This window comes from Pelobates fuscus, chromosome 6, assembly GCF_036172605.1.
Source record: "Pelobates fuscus isolate aPelFus1 chromosome 6, aPelFus1.pri, whole genome shotgun sequence".
NCBI lineage: Eukaryota > Metazoa > Chordata > Amphibia > Anura > Pelobatidae > Pelobates > Pelobates fuscus.
Window position 1 is genome coordinate 282,831,476 of NC_086322.1, and position 13,616 is coordinate 282,845,091.

Consider the following 13,616-nt stretch of genomic DNA (forward strand, 5'->3'; position numbering starts at 1 on the left):
TACAATACACACTTTAACAGGTAAAACATTCCTAGCATACTTTAAAAACTTTATACATTGTTATTAGTCCGTATTAGAAACTCTACCGGGGTGAGACCTTTAATAATTGCCCAGTTACGGACTAACAACCACCCATGCGTACTATGTATTTCCAATAAAACAATTCTTCACTAGGTGACGGAGTTTTAGGTTGAGTGGGCTCCAAGTCTCGAGGAGTCTTGATAGGTTTTTCACTCAGTCGTCGTCTTCTCCACCAAGGCTGTCTATGGTGTTATAGTCTCTGAGCATGCTGGGCATTATAGCTTAGTCCCAAGCATCAGCCGAGGCTTGATGAAGGGTAAAACAGGCACACATTTTATTCAAAAACTCACACATATTTATACAGGTATTCCCAACAGGGGGTCATCACAATAAACAATACAACCCCACCAGGCACCTTTAATTAACTACCAGTCATCAGGGCGCCTTGCAATAATATGCCCAAAACAGAGTGTTTCTCACTCTCTCCAAGAGCTATATGTCCCGGGAGAGATTTGGTTTAGAGGTGCTAGCTGTCCATAAAGCACTTGGATCAGAGGTGTCTAGTTCGAGCAGTCACTGGTGGAAATTTGACCAAGCAGCAACTATCCTCTCATCCGGCACAGAGTTCCTTGGTATCTCTGTAGGCCTCATCATCTCCCCTCCAAAAAGCGCTCGGTTTGGTGGTCCTACGGCCACCTGAAGTTCCACAGGATCGCGGCGCCTTCCTATCCGGTGTACAGTTCCATGAGGGTACCTCCCGGTTCAGCATTTTGTGCCCCATTGGGAGCGTCCATACAGTCCATGAGTGCTAGGCTCTATTATGTCCTGTAGGCCAATAGCATAGCTTGGAGGGGAAACATAGTGATAAAAGCTCCCTTGTGGCGAAGTTGGTCTAGAGCAGGGATAGGCAACCTTCGGCTCTCCAGATGTTTTGGACTACACCTCCCATGATGCTTTGCCAGCATTATGTGTGTAAGAGCATTATGGGGGATGTAGTCCACAACATCTGGAGAGCCGAAGGTTACCTATCCCTGGTCTAGAGTCTAGCGTCAGTTGTAAAAGTGATCAGGTCACTCCATCACAATACTGTATATAAACTCATAGCAGCAAATGTACTGTGTGCACATCCATGTACCTAAATATCAACAAGTATAATTAATATACAGCGAGGCAGCACACGCATAGCTACTTGTACAGTGAGATAGATGAATATTGTACATGGCCACCGAAGTGTATCTGCTCAACCCAAGTTCTTAAAAGGGAAATGTCAGTTTTACGTAAGTGACATTTCCTTTTTCCCTCACCCCAGTAAATGCTATTGAATCACAGACTGCAGGGATTGCAGACTACACCTATCACTGTCCTCAGACAGACAAAGTAGAAAGTGATCTCAGGCTGAGATTGTTGAGATCTAAGACGTACAAGAAACCAGAGTCACTCATGGACTGATATCAGCTATTTAATTATTCTCCACTGAGATATGAAGATTCTTTGTTCAGGAACAAGGTGAGGTCACTCACATGGCAATCAATTTTCTACAGCGCAGTCACCCAGTGTGATCCTATTGTGATTGTGAGATTGTTTGTGTTATATTTCTGTTTACAATTTTGTGTAATGTTCCGTCACGGCAACGCTGATCAGTCTGTAAATGTATTGATGTTGTGCAAATTCTGAGAGAAACGCAGGTTTATATACTGCATCTAAAGTCATTATAGAAGCTAGAAATTGATGACCTTATTGGGAAATGTAAGATGATTCTGGTTTCTGGGCTTTGCTACAGGCATCCCACACAAACTGGCGGAATCTTGGTAAATTTTATAACAATCTTAAATCTCATTAGACAGAGGCCCTTCGCCAATTCAGCTGGATGAAAAATAGTTACAGGGTGCCAATGTAGGTGATCAGATCAGATCCCAGTCCCCTAGCCTAGATACATGGTAGGTCACAAGATAGTGATTGTTAGGGTAAGTCCGATGGTGAACATTTCAGGGATAGCTAGGTGCATTACCAATCATTAGATACGGGCAGTTTTCATGTGAATTCATCCAGGGTGACGAAAAATTATCAATAAATGAACACAGTTAAACTGTACCTAAAACAAGTTGGAGCAAGGAAAAAAAAAAAGGAATAATTGTATAAGGTAGATAAGCTTGATAAAGACACCTTGTGTGTCAAGACGTTGCCTTTCCACATGTAATGGCTGAAAACTCACCATTATACCCCTTTGCCACAAGCTGAGAATGTTGTATTTTCTTATCATCAGGAGGTTTAATGAATGGAGCAGGGACCTGACCTTCGGCACAGGCACAAAATCGTGATCTTCGTTGGGGTGACTTGTACTTGTAATTCTATTCAATTGTCTAAGATAGTCAGGAATCAGGAAATCAGCAGAATAGATTAAATACAAGCAGGGCCGGCGCTACAATAAGGCGGCACAGGTGGCCGCCTTGGGGCGCTCCGGCCCGGAGTACCTCCGCAGCCCAGCGCAAGAGGAGAGGGCGCGCGAGTGAGTTCTGATCCAGATCTGCATTTCCAGTATAGCTCCCCCGTACACCCTGTAGAGGTCCTGGGAGCTGGAAAATAATGTTATATTCCAGCTCCCAGGACCTCTACAGGGCGCATGTTTGTGTGTTTGACAATACTGCCCCTGTTCCCTTACCCCCACAATGCTGCCCTACCCCATCATACTGTCCCTATCCCCCCAGTACCCCACAATGCTGCCCCCTATCCCCTCTCCCACCATAGCCCCTATCCCCCACAATACTGTCCCTTCCCCACAACATAGCCCCAGTCCCCCATAATGCTGCCCTGTCCCTCAAAACTGTTCCAATCCCCCCACGTTAGCCCCAGTCCCCCACAATGCTGCTCTACCTCCCACAATACCGTTACTGCCCCCTTATAGTGTTCCTAACCCCCCAACATAGCCCCAGTCCCCCATAATGCTGCCCTGTCCCTCAAAACTGTTCCAATCCCCCCACGTTAGCCCCAGTCCCCCACAATGCTGCTCTACCTACCACAATACCATTACTGCCCCCTTATAGTGTTCCTAACCCCCCAACATAGCCCCAGTCCCCCACAATACTTCCCCTGCCCTCCCCACTAAAGCTCCAAACCCCAAAATATTGTTTTGATCCTCCACCATAGCTCCAGATCCCACAATACTGTTCCTATCCCCGCACTAATGCCCATGTCCCACACAATACTGTCCATATCCCACCACACTGAAGCCTCATTCCCCAAAATACTGTTCCTAACCCTACGACTAACACCCCAATCCCCTATAATACTGCCCCATCCCCCCCCCAAACACTAGAGTATCAATCCCCCCACAATATGGGCCCTGTCCCCATACTAAAGAATCAATCTGCGACAATACGGCCCCTGCTCCCATCACAATAAGGCTCCAATCTCCCACAATACTGCCCCTATCCCCTAATTGCTAAAGCCGCTATTCCCCCCACAATACTGCCTCTATTTCCCAATATAGTACTCCTATCTCCCCTTGACTAAAGCTCTAGTCCCACTCCCACACACACACACAGTACTAAAGCTCTATTGTACAGCGCTACAGAATTTTTGGGCGCTATATATATTATAATAATAATAAAGTCCCTATCCAACACAATTATGCTCCACAGTGACACAGAAAGGGGCTAGTGGGCAAGTAAGAGAAACAGGGGGAGGGGGTGTAAAACACTAAAGTGGGAGTAACACACACAGGGATAACACATTCAAGAGGGGATATGTAACACTAAAGGGGGTAAGAAATTCAAAAGAGGGGTTACGAAGCTCACAGGTGATCAGGTGAGGATAAATTTTTTTTGGGGGGGAGGAGGGGGCAAAATGCATATTCGCCTGTGTAGCCAAAAATCCTTGCACCAGCCCTGAATACAAGCCACTGGAGTTTTTACAACATCAGTGGGCGTTATGCTCGGTACTATGTAAATCATGAAAACAAGCACAAAAGGGAACGTGCCGTAATTGGTTTGTGCAACAATGAGTATGATAGAAATATTTAAATACATTAAGGGAATACACACAATAAAGGAGGAGACTATATTTAAAATAAGAAAAACTACCACAACAAGAGGACATAGTCTTACATTAGAGGGGCAAAGGTTTAAAAATAATATCAGGAAGTATTACTTTACTGAGAGGGTAGTGGATGCATGGGATAGCCTTCCAGCTGAAGTGGTAGAGGTTAACACAGTAAAGGAGTTTAAGCATGCGTGGGATAGGCATTAGGCTATCCTAGATATAAGATAAGGCCAGGGACTAATGAAAGTATTTAGAAAATTGGGCAGACTAGATGGGCCGAATGGCTCTTATCTGCCGTCACATTCTATGTTTCTATGTTATCTATAGTATGCGTCAAGATGGCTCATTTCAAACCAGCAATTTCAGAAAGCAGAGTTCGAAATGGAGCTGTGTTTACGTGATTCAATTCAGTATCTTGCCATTATAAAGGATAGAGTCCACTTCAAATGTGATGGGTGTTAGTACCAACTTCTAACCCGTAATTACTTTTGCCAAGATGAGGACTTTAGAGATTTGGCGTTTTGCAGATCATGGGTCAAAGGTTAACTGCTTGTAGAGATAAAGTACAAATGACCAGAATCTAGAATCTTTTATTCACTGGGTATTATTCGGGATTTCCTTTAGAACCTTTTATGGCACCTTGCATGCTTAGATTGGAGGACAATGTAGGGATACACAGGATTAGTGTCCCATCTAAAAAAAACAATCTATAAAAGTCACACAGTGTACAAATAATATAGAAAGCTATATGTAAATATTCCATAGGTGGTATGTATCAGCTAATCCCAACCTTAGCTGATATATAATACAACTGATGGAAATTAATAAAACATATGAAACATTGACTGTTCTCCAAACAGGGAGCATTGAAAAATAATATTAAGCTATGATTTATATAAAACAAATATCAAAAACACCCAAAAAAAACCCTCTAATTAATAAAGATAGGACCAGGGACACATGCTGATTAGATTTTTTTTTACACTCGTTTTTATTGAAAGGTTTAATAATCACAAGAATTACAAAGAATAGAGTGACAATATAGGTAATACAATAAGTTCAAGATATGCAATCAAAAACAAGGAGAACTGTCCATCACATTTTGAACATAAAAGAAAGTATACCAGGTACATAATGCTGATAAAAAACAAAAACAAAAACAAGAATCGCAGTTGGAATCACGGTACTCAAACCATTTGAAACCAGAAAAATTGTGCTGATAGGTTTTGCCAAAGAACCCATCTCTACCCCAGGTTGCATTGCACGTCTCCTTTGATTAGTGCAGGGGTTCCCAACCCAGCCCTCAAGTACTCCCCACCAGTCCAGGATTTAGGGATTACCCTGTTGTGTCTGTTAGGGGGTACTTGAGGATTGGGTTGGGAACCACTAAATAAGTTGATCAAAATAAGGATCGTTTGAGTGCAGCCATTGTTGATTTATGGCAACTAGGATCTTGGCCACAAGGGAAGGATGTGAGTTCGTAAGAAGCAACGTAGTGCCATTAAGGAAACCCAGGGAAACTCTACCAAAACCACCCACACAGCACCCGGCCCATTGCGTTAGCAAAGAGCGTATTGTATATCTCTTAAGTAAATAAATATGATATTGTAAATGTATACTTTAGCCAAGGTATGACCTACGGATATACCTAATGTCCTTCGTACATGTATGCGTAGGTATGTAAACATTCACGTGCTCTGCTGGGGAGTGGCTTCCAGGGCTAAATCCCTAAATATGGGCATCTCTAGCCTTAGATATTACCAGCACAAAAAATATGATTCTAGACTCTTGTAACATACACAAGCACTGCACACTAGGGGCAGTCTCCATGTTATTACTAAAAAGTAGGATATATTTTCTATTCTTCTATCTCAGCATTCCAACTCTATGGTGAGTGTAAGTATTATGTGCGACATAGCTCTGCAGGAATAAAACTCACAATAAACTTTTTTTGAAACTGCAAAAAATGTGCTTAGAATTTAGTATATGGAAATAAAATGATCCCGTTTTGTTCTCAGCTGAGGCTAGTGAATTTTGAAGATGGTGGGGTGCAGCCCTTTCTGACCTTTTGCGCTCTACCCACTTAACTTTGGGAAATGCCAAGTCCAAAACCATTTGCATCTGCAGTCATCAAAATAGAGAACGGGGACTGCAGATATATTCAAGACAGACACGTGTTTTGTTTTGTTTTCTAACATACACTTATCAGAATTCCATATGCCACTAGATGTCATTTTTTTCTTTTTTTGCATCAAAAACTGGAGGTTGGTGGGGCCTACGCCTATGGACCGGCCTTCCCTACTTGATCTAGACTCATTTTTTTTAGTTACGCACTTGACTACTATAAGTAGGCCACGAAGTCTCCTAAATAGTAGTCCGATTCCCTGGCCATATACCAACAACCACTCTCCAAAATGAACGTCATCCTCTCGCCGTGTGTTGAGATGTGTGTCACACCATCATATCATCCAGTGGAACCATGTCTCAAATCTCTGTAGAAACAGGTTGAAGTTTTATAAGAATGCTGAGCAAACACCATTAGCAATTGATGTTGTTGTGTACATATTAATGTATGCAGACGGTGTCCTGGTGGTTTAGGGGCTAATGCATACTGTTAAATAAATAATGAATAAAGCCAAGGAACATTTGCTACCTGTGAGATGTGAATAATTAATTTATGATTCTTTGATCACTTTGGATTTACCTCAGGGGGAAACACAGCATACACGGGCAACTATATAACTGCGATTTCTTTCTTTACTTACATGGAATCAACAGCAAACGTAACACGATCCAACGAGAGGAAAACACGGCAAGGTTTATTCAGTAAGCAGTGAATTGCTGAGAATCTAAATCTGAATTTTAAATTATAGATCAAGGTAGCTGAACTGCATAAATTATCCAATTCATTAATTTCTTGCCGCCATTTTAGCTATTTCGTTTTGACGATTTGGTGTTAAAATCTCCATTCACCGTTTAATGAGCTATTGTGGGCAGTTGCCTAATGACTAGTGACTAATGTATTCTGTCACTAGAATGACTGAGTCCCAGTTGAGAGGTTAAGAGTCACTGGTTTATTTACTAAACTATACAGGGTTATTTACTAAACCACAAATCATCAGCAATTTACCTCAGAAATGCTTGTTTTTCCAGTCAGGATAGAACGGCTGGAAATGTTTTTTTCTTTGGCGATGTTAAATTAATATTCTCCGTTTAGTAGTAAGTTCCTGAAAACTTGTGGTTTAGTAATTAACTCTTCTAGTCTAAAGGGACAGGGGAAAGTGGATTACTTCCGAGTTGGTTTAGGCTGCTGGATGACTGCCCCATGTTTATGTAACCATTAGGTGAATGAGGCATTTATTTGGGCTGCCATCTTTGAGGGGTGCCATATCATGAGATGATATGGAGGTCTAAGCTTTCCCTAACCAGCCCAGCAGCCCCTGCGTGTGTACGTGTGAGTGTGTCTGGGTTTGTATCTCTTTGAGTGTGCAAAGGTAAGTATAAACCTGTATGTGTGTATCTCTATGTGAGTGTATAGCTGCACATTAGTGTCTATGTACTAAGATTTTTATTATATTTATTATTTTTATTTTATGTTTAAGGATTATCTGTATTTGTAGATATGTGTATATGTATAAAGAAGTGAGTGGCGATTCACCCCAGTAAACACTACTGAAGCACTTAATGGGGTACGTAATGCAGCAGTGGGGTACACGCGGTGCCAGGGACAGCAAACTGGATTTTTCCTTAGGGTCCTTGCGTCGGCCCTACCAGTTTCGGGTATGACTCCCCAATTAAGGAGCCTAAGTCCATCTTCGCAGATTATTTTACTGGTGAGTGACCTTTCTGGAATCTCATTGGTCTTCAGATATGTACTTGTGAAAATATACAGTGCGTGCGTAACTAACAAAACCTGCGTTGGCATCAGCACATATGTGATCTCAACTGGCATGTTCCCTTCTGATGTCTAACATTTCCCTTCTGATGTCTAACTGATGCTCATATTATTCAATAAAGGGTGAACTCGTGGGAACTAAAAATGATTTAAAAGTTTAGGCCACTTAACTGAAATATGACTGAATAGAGGGTTTCCAGTTTGGCAAATATTGCCGAAAAATTTAAATAATTTTAAATTAATTTACACATCCCCAACAATTCCCATGTCAGTGAATAATTGTTGGTGTTTTATGCTTTGTTGATTAAAGTCTACAGACGAAAAAGAGCAGGTGACAATTTAAAAAATATGATTTATTTATATTTTTACATTTTGTTTACAGAATTTTCTATGAAAGAGACGTAGCTATGACTCGTAAATGTAATAAAGAATAGGCTTATTATTAAACCTATCATAGCTCCCAGACAGATTGGCACAAATTCAGATCATAACTGAGAGTGGGTAATTTGCTTATCGGGGGCCTCTGCGCCAAAAGGGGGAGGAGGGAATAAGTACAGGGACTCTCTGTTCTGGTACATAGATATTTGGGGGTGAGGGGGCCAAAGTAGGCAGGAAAGATGTCACGGACCTAATTCTCAACACAGAAAACGTTTTGTGCTCCCAGACCCTTCTGGCCTCTTATATCCTGAATCCTTGCCTCTGTCCCCCAACCCACCTCGACCATCTGCTAATAATGGGGCTAGTATCTCATTTGGTGGGAGGATAGACTGATGACTGGAACATTGAGGAATGCATAAATGCTATGAGTAAACACGCAACACATATTAGCAACTCCCATCTAAAATATTGAATAGAGATTTTTTTTTTATTTGTTTGTTTGCGAAATATAATCTTAGGCAGGAGACATTGGACCAGATTTACAACAGCAAAACGAGCATTTCTGGAAGTAAATTGCAAACTGTTGCAAAAATTGTTTTCCACGGTGACTGCTTCTAGAATTGTGCCCCGGAATCGCACTGGCCAAGTTAGGGAGCTTTCTCTGTTAAACAGCTGAAAGATCAAACGAATAGCCCTTTTCATAATGTTGCACTTTTATCTGTTAAATAGAGAATTCCCCATCCTTATCCAAATGAATGGGTCAAAAACAAAATCAGCTCAGTTTGCCACAGATCAATTCATTTTATTTTTCATGTTGAGGCGATTTGAGTCTGTACCCTTGAGGGCAGGGGTGCCTAAAAGGTAGACCCCCCCCAAACGTTTTAAAACTTCAGTTTCCATAATTACTTTGTCATAATAAAGGCATGCAAAGCATCATGGGTGTTGTAGTTCTACATCAGGGAATCTACGTTTTGTGACCCCAGGAGTGGAATATTGTAGGCCAACAGTGGTATACGGGCAAAGCATACGAAAATTAGGAGTGTGAATCCAAATGAAGGACATTGGGAAGGCATGCTATAGTATAGTCAGTGAAGAGTTTAACCCTTTAAGGACCAAACTTCTGGAATAAAAGGGAATCATGACATGTCACACATATCATGTGTCCTTAAGAGGTTAAACCAGCTCATAATTCGTTTTAGAGATGCCTGGGTCTTGCACGAGATTTCAGGATTAGAGAACAACCACTAACTCCTGCATGATCTTTGATCCGAGGCACTGCTCTTTCAAAAAGGGCAAAAGATAGTGACCTCATGGAGCAAGGGTAAACCAGGAGATGCACTAAAAAGAAGGTATTTACCTACAATAATAAATTAAAGGACCACTATAGTGCCAGGAAAACAAACTCGCCGGGCTGAACGGAGAGGAAGGGGTTAAAAACTCACCTTTCTCAAGCGCCGGACTCCCTCGGCGCTGGGGACTCTCCTCCTCCTTTGGCCGTCATCGGCTGAATGCGCAGCAAGAGCCACGTGCGCATTCAGTCAGTCCATAGGAAATCATTCTCAATGCTTTCCTATGGACGCTGGCATCTTCTCACTGAAAATCACAGCGCGAAGCGCGGAAGAGCCTCTAGTGGCTGTCAATGAGACAGCCACTAGAGGCTGGATTAACCCATCTGTAAACATAGCAGTTTCTCTGAAACTACTATGTTTACAGCAGGCAGGGTTAACCCTAGCTGGACCAGGCACCCAGACCACTTCATTGAGCTGAAGTGGTCCGGGTGCCTATAGTGGTCCTTTAATAAAATAAAAAAAGTTATACATAGCAAGTGTCACTTTTGTCATCTGACAATTAGATCACAAAAGTGATGGGGGTGAGGAGACGAGTGGCAAAAGAGGCACAAAGTGTAAAATTCTGGTGCATACAGCAAATGTCCCCAAAACATGGAAAACCCTTTGCGAGCTTGACAGGGCTTTAGTGTTATTTTAACACAATATGTTTATGTAACATCTTGACACTTTATAAAATAAAAAAATAAAAAAAACATTTCAAGTCATTTTAATTGGGCTGTTTTTGTGAAATCATCCCTTCCCAGTTGCTTGTGCTCCCTCTCTCCAGTTCTTCTGCCCCCTCTGAGTTTATCAGTTCTCATCAGTATCCTTTACCCTGCTGTCAATTCATATGTTATCAAAAAATACCAGATGCACAGAAGAGCTTCCAATATCCTGTTTTAGCGTAGGAGAGTGCTCATGGCATTTAAAAATATAAAAAAAAAATGTAAAATGTTTTTTTTTGCCTTTCATGTATTTATTAAAAGCAGGGGGTGGGGGCTGCTGAATCTTAATATCACAACACTAATTAAACTTGCAATCTCAATGCTCCAAAAATCACAGCCTTTACGGGTTGAACTTGATTCATTTAATACTCAACTGCAGTAAATATATCATGAATTGTTGAGACTTTGGTGATATTTCCCTAAAATGTTAAATTTCCTGCTCAGCAGAAAAAAAAAAAGTGTTTTTTTTTCCCTACTAAAATTTGAAATGTTATACAATTCACACTGTACTGAAAAAAAACAATATCACCATCTCAGAGTGGGGGGTAATATTAAATCACCAGATTCTATGATGGGAATTTATAGAATAATACACCCTAATAATTCTGTAACTCCGCTATAGTGACAGTTTGTATTTTGGAGCCTGAATTTTGCTTTCAGTCTTAATTTGCTGCCGTTGCCCATTTCGTGAAAAAGCCATACCTCCTTTTCCCAGTCTTTCAAGTAGTCATCACATATTTTTACAAACGAGTGTCTACACGTGTCATATTTAGGGGGGAATTCTCTTTGGTTAACTTTGGCTTAATTGCCAAAGTGGTGGATAACAAGGTTCTAGGTCAGGACATTAATTCTCATACTTAAAGGAACACCATAGGGTCAGGAATACAAACATATATTCCTGACCCTAGTGTTAAAACACATGTAGGATCCACTACCCCCTCCTTAATAGTGTAAACATGTACCTTTATTCCTGCGCCGTGCGGTTCTGCTGACGCTGCCCGTCCCCAATCAGCCTCCTTGGCAGAGATTATCAGAATTGACAATCTCAGCCAAGGAGGAGGGGCGGGGGTGGAGCCAAAGGCTTGTGCTGGCCAATCAGAATCTCCTCATAGAGATACATTGAATTAAAGCATCTCTATGGTGAAAGTTCAGTGTCAGAATGTCTGTGCTGCACACCGTGCAGCATTGCCTCAGGAAGCACCTCTAGGTGTTACTAGGCAGCAGTGTAAACACTGCCTTTTCTCTTGTCGCAGTGTTTACATGAAAATACATGAAGGGAATGACTATACTCATCAGCAGAAAAAACATTAAGTTGTAGTTGTTCTACTGACCTTAGTGTCCCTTTAATTGCAGAGTTTTTAAATTGGTATATTTGCATGAATATGAGTTATAATGGAACAGGCGCTTGTTGTAAAGTAATATTTAAAACAGTATCGAATTTGTTAATTTATCAGCTGCTAAACATTCAAATAATTTCCTCTTTATCAGCATGTGAAATAACAATAAGTTCAGAATGTAGCGCTTATATGACAAGAAATATCATTATTATTCACCTTTTAGAATTTTGAAGCAATAATCCACTATCAAATCAGTTCATAACCTAAGAAAGATAATCATACATAGTGTAAAATTGTACAACGTATTTGTGGTTAATAGTGGTGTAATTAACACACTCACAAACAGAGAGCTATGAACCCAGTTCTGGTATGAATGGCTTCTGGGTCCGTACAGGCGACCCACCCCTATTCGTGTTGTAAAGCAGGAGGTCTGGAAAATATTAAAAGTACACCCAATTGCGCAGTATTGTTTAAAATGTTTAAAACATATTATGTACTTGTCCCAAGTGAATACTCACAAGTCAGGAGTCAGAATATACTGACTCACTTCCACAGCGTTGTGCAGATTAGGGACTGCACTCCCTGGTGAATGATGTCGGGAACCAGGATCCGTAAAAACAAATCGATTTATTACAAAGAATATAATATATAACAAATAAATAAAATAGCTGCAATGAGCTTTAAAAGCAATCCGTGACGCGTTTCGCCACAGCAAACGTGGCTTCTTCAACCGGGTATAATCGATTATCGTCACGGATTGCTTTTAAAGCTCATTTTATTTATTTGTCGACTGAAAGACTCCAAGCCACCAATTCCAAGCGTTCCTGTAGGATCATTGGATGAGGCTCCCCTTGCGGATTCGTTAGGAGAGGAAACGATGGAACGAGTAGCAGATGGTCCTGAGATAAGACCAACAAATCCAGGAACCACCCTGGACTCTGCCAATGGTGTGATTAGAATCATTGGAGTCCCAGTGATGTGAACACGATGAAGGACTCTAGCTAACATCGAGAATGGTGGAAACGCATACGCTCTTTGCAGTGGCCATGGTTTTAGAAAAGCATCTATTGCATTGCGGATCTGGTAGCCAGCTGTAGTATCTTGGTAGTTGGGTGTTCGTCCGTGATGTGAACAGGTCTATTTGGAGCGGTCCCCTGGTCATCCTCAACATGGCAAACACCAATGTGTCCAGACGCAAGTCGCTGCGGTCTCGCCAGTGGTGAGAGAACCAGTCCGCCGTGAGGTTGCTGATCCCTGGTAGATACTCCACTCTGATCGTGATGTTGTGGGGAAGACAAAAAAAAAATTTCAGTAAAATAAATAAATAGGTAAATGTACCTAGTCACCTTCATCAGGGCTCTCCATCGGGCTCCACCCTGGCGGTTGATGTATTGAACCACTGAGATATTGTCCATGCGTAAGAGGATACAGAAAATGGACATGTTCATGGCTAGACAGCGGATCGCAAATGGTCCCGCAATCAATTCCAGGCAGTTTATATGAAGATTCGTCTCTTCCTGCGTGTGCACAATGAGCTCCTAGTCCCAAAGGCTGGCGTCCGACTCCACTATGAAATCTGGAGTTGATTCGAAGATGGCCCTGCCGTTCCAGGCTTCCATGTGTAGGAGCCACCAACGAATCCCCGTTCACACCTCTGTTGAGGTATGCAGTGGTCGTACGAGTGTCCAGATTGCTAGTAATGGGCCTTCAGACATTGCATCTCCCAGTAATGTAACGGTCCCAGGAAGATCACTTGGATAGAAGAGGAAATCAGTCCCACTACTCTGGCGAGGAGCCGAAGAGAATGGGGTCTTTCCGAAGTATACGTATTTCCCTTCAAATTGCGGCTATTTTCAAAGCGAGAAGGCGTAGGACACACGTTCTTGAGTCAATT

General features: G+C 41.8%; 1 long non-coding RNA gene across 1 annotated transcript in view; it reads right to left on the reverse strand.

The window, feature by feature from the left end:
* The window catches only part of LOC134614992 (uncharacterized), a 420,807-nt gene that overhangs the window by 48,380 nt on the left and 358,811 nt on the right, over positions 1-13,616 (reverse strand). The window lies entirely within an intron of this gene.